The 8,801-nt window shown below is 33.4% G+C and overlaps 1 pseudogene; it reads left to right on the top strand.

Annotated features, from left to right (window-relative positions):
* The first annotated feature begins 262 nt into the window (after positions 1-262).
* LOC140532013 (S-phase kinase-associated protein 1 pseudogene) lies at positions 263-780 on the top strand (annotated as a pseudogene).
* Positions 781-8,801: the final 8,021 nt, after the last annotated feature.

Here is an 8,801-nt window from a genome sequence, read left to right as displayed (position 1 = left end):
TGTTTGCCCAGTTGAAAGTAGGTTATATTTTTATGTTCTTTGGTTTATTGCGTTTTGGTCTACTATGTTCAATTGTTCCTCATTCTTGCTGATCTACTCTGTTCCACTAAAGTATTACTTGATTCTTTTTTTTAAAATCAGTGTTGTAGTGGCCTTGATGTTCCACATTGCCTCCAACCTTTCCTCCCTCATTTCCTGTCCCTTAACCCACCCAGTCTTTTTGGCTTCTCCAGCTTGCCAGAGTACCTGGGGATCTGGAACCATGCCTTCAGTTAAGTTGCAGAGCTCTGATGGAGAGATATTTGAAGTTGATGTTGAAACCACAAAATAGTCTGTAAGTATCAAGATCATGTTGAAAGATATGAGAATGGATAATGAAGGGAATGATGATCTAGTTCCTCTACCAAATGCTAATGCAACGATACTAAAAAGGAGAATTCAGTGGTGCACCCACCACAAGGATGATTTTCCTCCTGCTGAGCATGATGAGAACAAAGAGAAGCAAACAGATGATATTCCTGTTTGGGACCAAGAATTCCTGAAATTTGACCAGGAGCCTTTTTTGAACTTCTTCTGACTGCAAATTACCTAGACATTAAAGGTTTGCTTGATGTCCCATGCTAGCCTGTTGGAAATATGATCAAGGGAAAGCCTCCAGAAGAGATTTGCAATGTATTCAATATCAAGAGAGCCTCTTCTGAAGAAGAAAAAGCCCAGGTATGCAATTCTCTTTTCAGTGGAGTGAAGAAAAATGAAGTATGGTACCTGTTGACATTGTAACACTCTAAGGATCCTTCCAAACAACTAGTTACACTGCTCTATTTATAACTGTTAATATTGTAACAATACAGCAGCAAATCCATTGTACTAGCAGCATATTGATCATTCCTGTTGCACATGTAGTGTTTTTTGAGTACAGATCTAATCCTATGGCTGCTTTAACCAGTATAATCAAAGGCATTTTTACTTTGATCTGAATAAAATTGAAATTGTGTGGGTACTATATGGAAAATGACACTTTTGGCTTTCTTTGTCTTATTTTGTAAAGAAATTTGTCCAGTTATTGTCCAGCTTTAAACTTTAGTTTTCTTGCTATCTGACTTTCCCTTTAGGGAACATTGGTACTATAAATAAAACCACTTGCAAAAGTTTTCCATAATAGAATATTTTTTAAAAGTCAGTGTTCATTTATTCAAGTAGAATTTATGAAGAGTCCACAATGTGTTTGTTGTTAGTGATGGAAATGAAAACACAGAAGTGAATCAATCTCTGTCCTAAAAGAGCTTCCATTTTAATTAGGAACTACAACACATACATGGGAATGGCATCCAGGAGAGGAGTTTTTGGTATAGGGTAGTTATAGAAATTGTGAGCAAACAATAGGGTAGTGGATGACTGCTTTATAATTTAGTTTGAGTTCTAGAAGTGCAATTGATCCGTAGTGATAAGTTCTCAAAAACATCACGTAGTGTCCATGCTATGTATTTTATCTATAAACTATCCTTATACTATATGAAATAAGTGTGTGTGTGTGTGTGTGTGTGTGTGTGTGTGTGTGTGTGTGTGTATAAAGGCAGAGAGAAAGTGATGAGTTTGGAGGACAGATGGCTTGAATGTCTTTCGTTTCAAAAAAAGTACAGTTATAAATATCTTTATGGACCTCCTAGAAATATAGATTCTTGAATAAGATCACTTCATTTTACAATTGCAGCAATGATACAAATGTTATGATAAATGTTTTGACAACCTCTTCTAATCCTGTTCTTCCTGCTTTGCTGATTCAATTGCTTTATGAGGAGATAATGTAGTTTTAAAAAACACTCACTGAAGCTCTTAAATCAGTTTTTCACAGCACCAACTTGTACATGTTCTTTAAATTTTTATTCTCCACAATGGATTCTGAATCTCTAAATATTAATGTGGTTTTAATATTGCATATAAAAAGACAGAAGGTTGAGACCTCTCTATATTTTAATATAATTCCTATAAAGTAAGTACCAGTTATGTGTTATGAAGCCTTGACTTAGCTACTGACATGTCAATGAGAAATAAAAAAAGAAATCACAGCCCTCTGCCATGAAAAATGTTGTAAGTCTTTCATTATTCCCTCCAATCTCATAACTTGGGTGGCATACAAGACATGGAAATGCATTGTCAGAAATATATAGTTCAGGACACAGAGCCATTAAATATCTTCTGCATTTGGTAACTGTTCTTCAAAAGGGCTTTAAATTGCACTCTGCTCAGAAAAAGAAACATTTCACTCTGCCTTTCAACTCTGTTTCTGGAGATAAAAGTTTTCTATCAGCAATTATTTTTAGAGCACAATGAAACAAATCTTTCTTTCACTGGAACCAGGAGACAGTATGTCAGTTTCCCTACTAATTCACAAACCAATCATAGCAGTGCCAGCACTTGGAATGGTAGTGCATCATTTATGTTGTTGACTTAAGATGTGTGGCTATTACTTGACTATGGTCTAAGAAGCAACCTGAGTAGATAGTAATTTTTATGAGGCTACTATATTTTGCTATCCATAATCAATGTTTAGTATTTATTAGAAGATAGCATAGATAATTAAATGTGTTACTAACCCATAAACTTTGTGAAATCTAGACTTGTGGGAGATTTTTGAGATTGCCTAGATATAGGATTCAAAAGATATAAATCTGTAAAGAACATAATGTAGTTCAATTGTCTCATTTGAAAGCTTATGGAATTAAAGCTCACAGAAATAAAGCAACTTCCCAAGTTACCTCAGTTATAGCAGAAACAAGAGTTGGACCCAGAATTTTAGATCACCCCTCCCTAAATTTAACATTTTTTTCCAATATACTATACCACCTCCTTGTTTTTTTTTTTAATCACTGAAATCATTCATGATAAAAAAAATGCAGAAATTTGGACAGATTGGAGAACCTCCTCCTTTCACCACATTATCTCCACTTCTGATTTCCTGTGACTAAAAGACATACATCAAAATAAAATAAATTTAAAGTTGTGCAAAGTAGATTAAGGATTCTTTGACCTAATGGCATAATCCCCTAATCAACTAATGACTTTTGTTAGAAGGGCACTTCCTATAGAGAAGTTGTCCAGTACCCTTAATAGAACCCAGGAAATTCTTTATTGTTCCCCAGTGATGTGGGCTGCTTCCAACATGTTTGTTATGAAGAGTCGGGGGTTATATTACATTACGTAATGAATGCATTGTAAGCAGGGCCACCCTCTTCTTGTATAAAATAGATTATTCTTTTCTTTTTCCTTAACTTTTTTTCCCTTAGATTTCTAGGGTAGAAGGCAGTAAAGGATCAGAAATAGGGAATCTCACTACCTACCTGCCCTCCTCCAGTACCAAAAAAAACCCCCCAAATCCAGTGAATTGAATGAGAAGAATGCAGCAAATATACCATGTTCTCTTCCAACAGAAAAGTAAAAAGTGTTTCTGGATGGTTTCATAGCCTTATTTTGCCATTCTATCTCCATTCTATGAGATATTAGAATTAATAAAGATACTTCCCCTTAGGGATCACATTTAGGGACCTGGAAAATGCACTCAAAGTATATATACATACACACACATGCATATATGCATGTATTAAATATACACATGTACAAAAAATATATATCTATATGCACACGTATGTATATATACACACATATATATCAACTCATCAAACTAAATTTAAGATTATTCTAATATGCTGTGATACTACAAAAAAGTGACCAATATTTATTCTTTCATTCATCTTTTCATTCATTCAACAAATATTTAAATCTTTACTCTATGTTAAAAATTAACAATCAAAATGGAAAGTTTTTATATTTACCTCTATGATTATATCTTGTATCACTTCATATAAATATATTTTAACAAGGAATTTTCCATCTGAAAATATTTTCTTTTTGTTCAGTTATTAAGGTATCATTTTTTTCTTTAAGCTCCCTCAACCAACTTAAAAGGGAAAAAGAGAAGAAAGCAAGAAAGGAAGGAAAGGAGGAAAGAAGAACAGAAGGAAGGGAGGAAAAGGGAAGGAAATTATGGAAGGAAGGAATGAAAGAAAGAAGGGAAGAAAAGAAGGGAAGTAAGAAAATGAAAGGGCAAGAAAGAAAGCAAGGAAGGTAGAGAAATAAATAAAAAGAAGCAAGTAAAGAAAGAAAAACATTATGTTACATAAGCAATAGGAAGTAAAAGATGTCCAAATAGTTCACATTCAAAAATGAATTTCTTTTTCTGCATATTAAATCATCATCTTTATATAATAAATTCAATAACATTCTACTTGATAAATCCTCAGGGTCATGGTTGATTAGAATTCTTGAATCTTTCAAAATTGCATTTTCTTAATATAGATATTATAATAAAATTCACTCATCTCTCTTTGCTTAAAATTCATCTGGAAGAGCAGAAGTTCAAGAATATCAAGGGAATTAATGAAAACAAATGTGAAGGATGGTGGCCAATCCACACCAGCACTCAAATTGTATTATAAAGTGGCAATCATAAAATTATATGCTATTGACCAAGAAATGAAATGGTGAATCAGTGGAATTAATTAGTTATACAATACAGAGTAATAGATGACCATGGTAATTTAATATTTAATAAACCCAAAGACTCAAGATTTTGGGACAATAACTTACTACTTGACAAAATTTGCTGAGAAAAAATGGAAAGCAATATGAAAGAAACTAGTTATAGACCGACATCTTACATCATACACCAAACAGAGGTCACAACATGATTTAGACATAAAGGGTGAAACATAAAGAAATTAGAGGGAAAGGAATAATCTATCTCTCAGATCTATGGAGAGGGGAAAAATGCATGAGGAAACTAGACAGAAAACATTTTGAGATGTGAAATGGATAATTTTGATTCATTAAATTAAAAAAAAAATTCCAGAAATAAAACCAAAGTAGTCAAAATGAGAAGTAGAAAGGTGTATTTTTTTTATAAATATCTTTGATGAAGGCTTAATTTCTCAAATATGTAGAAAATTGTATTAAATGTATAAGAATACAAGTGAAACATAAATGGTCAAGGCCTCACACCCATCAGATTGGCTAACACGATTGAAAAGGAAAATAACAAATTTTAAAGAGGATGTGGAAAAATACAGATACTAATGTACTCTTGGTGGAATCGTGAACTAATTCAACCATTCTGGAGAACAATTTGGAACTATGCCTAAAGGGTTAAAAAACTGCATTTTCTTTGCATCAACATAGAGGAAATGGAGGGGATGTCCATCAGCTGGGAAATAAATGGCTGAACAAATTGTGGTATATGATTGTCTTATAAGAAAGTAGGGGCTGCATGACTTAGGGAAAAAAAAAACCTGGAAAGAATTACATGAACTGATATAAAGTGAAGTAAGCAGCTGTGCATAGTAATATCAATATTGTACAATGATCAACTGTTAATGACTTGGTTATTCTCAGCAATATACAGTTCCAAAGAGCTCATGACAAAAAATGCTATACACCTCCAAAGACAGAACTGATGGAGCCAGAATGGAGATCAAATCACAATGCTTTTACTTTTTTTTTCATTTTTGACTGTCTTCTTTCACAATGTGACTAATATGGAACTACATTTTGCATGATTGCACATGTATAACCTACATAAAATTACTTGCCGTCTCAGGGAGGGAGAATACAATGAATCAAGGGAAAGAATTTGGAACTCAAAACTTTAGAAAATAAATGTTAAGACAGTTTTTATACAAAATTGGGAAAAAATAAAATAATATTCAATAAAAGAAAGTATACCCACTCTAGATTATTGGAAAAATCTTGATTTTCATTCTAGTTCTAATATTAATAAATGTGTGATTTTGTTCAGGTAACTCCACCTCTGTCAGTCTCCCTCTCCTTATGTACAAAAGAAGTATAACAATCCATTCACCAGATGCTCTAGTGATGCACATAGCAATCTGTCCATGCCCTCTTAAGTCACTCGTATATTTCCTCCTATGAATAATGCAAACGTGGCTCATTCTAGGGTCATTGAAATAATTTGGATATTAATGAAGAATAGAGGCCATTAATCCCTCATGCTCAAAACATGACCACTCCCTTTTCCAGACATTTTTCTCTCTGATGATATTTTTATGTCACTTTTTGTACTCAATGATCTCTTGTTCATATTGTACAGTCAATTTTATCCTCACTATCCATCTCCCCAATGCCCTTTGAATGACCTGCAAATTTTGTCCTTTGAAGTTTGTGATATTTCATGATTTTGAGCCATACAGCATTACTGACGGTATAATGACAAAAACAAATGAATTTGGGTTTTAGAAGGAAGTTTATGGTCATTTAAAACATAGCATAATTTCCCAAATTCAATCTAGGTTATTATACTTCAGTCCTGGATCTAATTCATCATGCATTTTAAGAGCCTTTCAGAAAATAAATGGCTATATGCAATTCATATATCTATGCATATCCATGTATACATGCAAATGAGCACATGCATATATAATATGTGATATATGTATATGTGTGTTACCTATATAATACACATATACATGTACATACTTCTATAGCCTTGATTTTGCAACATCACCTACATATGTTCTGCTTTTATGTTAAAAAGCTTCTAATTTTCTCTCAAATACTTTTATCTTTCCTTCTCTCCCTATGTCTCACTCCTCCTAAACTCTATTTCTCCATTTCCTCCATTCCTTCCTTTTCTCATTTCTTTCCCAGGACTTCACTTTTGCTCTGATTATACTCAAATCAGAATTTTCACACAGTGAGGGAAAAAGTTCAATCTACATTTTCTTATGTACTCTTGGATACCTTTCTCTCTTCTCTACTACCAGTCATACTTCATTTTCTCCTATCCACAAACAACTCTGGAGTGGGGTACAAACATATAGCAATTGCGACCATCATTTAATTTGTGCTAAGTAATTTCAACTAGGGCCTCAGGGCATCAAAGTAGTCCTACTTCTCAAATAATTCCATATCACAGTTAGAATAACAGATATTCAAATATATGTCTTTTATCTTTAAATCTCCTACATCACTTCCTCATTCCTTCTCAGTCTCTATTGTTGAATATTCATCCATTTCATGAACAGCATCTGAGGGGTGCTACATGGATCCATCCAAAACTGAACTCATTTTCATATTCCACTTCTGAGTTTCCCTATTATTTTGTTGAACTACCACAATCCTTCCAGTAACCCAGATTGAAAAACTTTGTGTCATCCTTATTTACTGTGTCTCACTCATCCGTCCTATTCAATCAGTTGCTAAATATTGTAACCTTTTTGTCTACATGTCTCGCATATATCACTTTTTCCTCATTTACACAGACATACTAATCCAGGATCTCTCACATGGTCTGTCTCCACAGACTTCTAATTGCATTCCCTTCCCCCAGTCTATCCACTCCAATTTGTCCATCCATCTCCCAATTTGTCACTCAATTGAGGTTCCTAAAGCATGCGTCTGATCATATCATTTCCACGCTCAGAGTCCAATGACTCCCTTTACCTCTAGGATCAAACATAAACCTAACCCCTTGCTATCTTTTAAATGTTCCTTTATTTGACTCTCCTTCATACTTTCTACAATTTCAGTCATTTTGGACTCCCTTATATTCCTCACACATAAAAATTCATTTTTGCTTTTCTGTATTAGTTATTCCCCCTGCCTGAAATACTCACTTTTGTAGTCTTGGACTCTTACAAATTCTGGCTTCTTATAAGAATTTGTAGGATCTTGTATTCTACAATTCTGAAATCAATTGAATGAATATAAATGTATTATCTGTTTCAGAATTAAACTTATGAAATCTTACTTTCTAATATATTCATAAAATACATCAAAATATACGAATGTCATTCTCTAAACATTTTGCTGTAAAGAGAAAGATAACCTATGTGTTTCTAGTGATATTTGCACACTTTTGTTCCATGTATGGATGGTGGAGTGGTGGCTGATGGAGCATCTGGGTTTTCTTGGTGTTAACTATTAGAGACAAATTAGTACAGGCAGCAGAGAATTGGTCCATATTTTGCTGCATCTCAGCTTCAGAGGATGCATTGACTGCACCTCACCAAGTAAGTATTTGATCTAGAAACATCTAGGTATTCAATGAACCTGAATTCAGAAAGACTTGAGTTCAACTTTGCTCACCTACTATCCATATGATAATGAGCAAAATCACTTAACCTCTCATAGGCTCAATTTCCTAAGATAGAAATAACAACACGACCTAACTCTAAGGGTTGTTAAGAGAATAAAATGAGATAATAATGATAAAGTGCTTTGGAAATCTTAAAATGCTACAAAAATGCTACCATCATCATCGTCATCATCATCAGCAGCAGCACATGTCAAACAGGGAGCTATGGTGATGGTGATCGAAGGCACTACTGGCTTGTGAATGGAATAGAAAATGGTTTGTAAAATATCATAAAGAAGGATAATAAAATATGATGAGTTGTGAAGTTTGAATAAAATAATGGATATCATTTAACTGTCACCTAAAAGTCAACTAATATTCTTGATATTATTATTGTTTGCCACTAATTAATTGTGTGACCTTTGGTAAGTCATATAATTCCTTTGGACTTATTTAGTTGTCGTATGCATAATGAGGGAATTGGAATATATTGCCTTTGCCTTTCTTTCAGTGAGATTATAACAATAATAATTGCAATCTGATTTCTAAAATTCATTGGTTCTTAGAACATAATATTCCATTTTATTCATATATCATGATTTGTTTAGCCATTTCCCAATCAACAGACATTGTATTTCTATTTTTTATCACATTC

Source organism: Notamacropus eugenii, chromosome 3, assembly GCF_028372415.1.
Source record: "Notamacropus eugenii isolate mMacEug1 chromosome 3, mMacEug1.pri_v2, whole genome shotgun sequence".
Classification (NCBI taxonomy): Eukaryota; Metazoa; Chordata; class Mammalia; order Diprotodontia; family Macropodidae; genus Notamacropus; species Notamacropus eugenii.
Note: the sequence above shows the minus strand (reverse complement) of the source record. Positions and strands in the feature narration are given on the sequence as shown.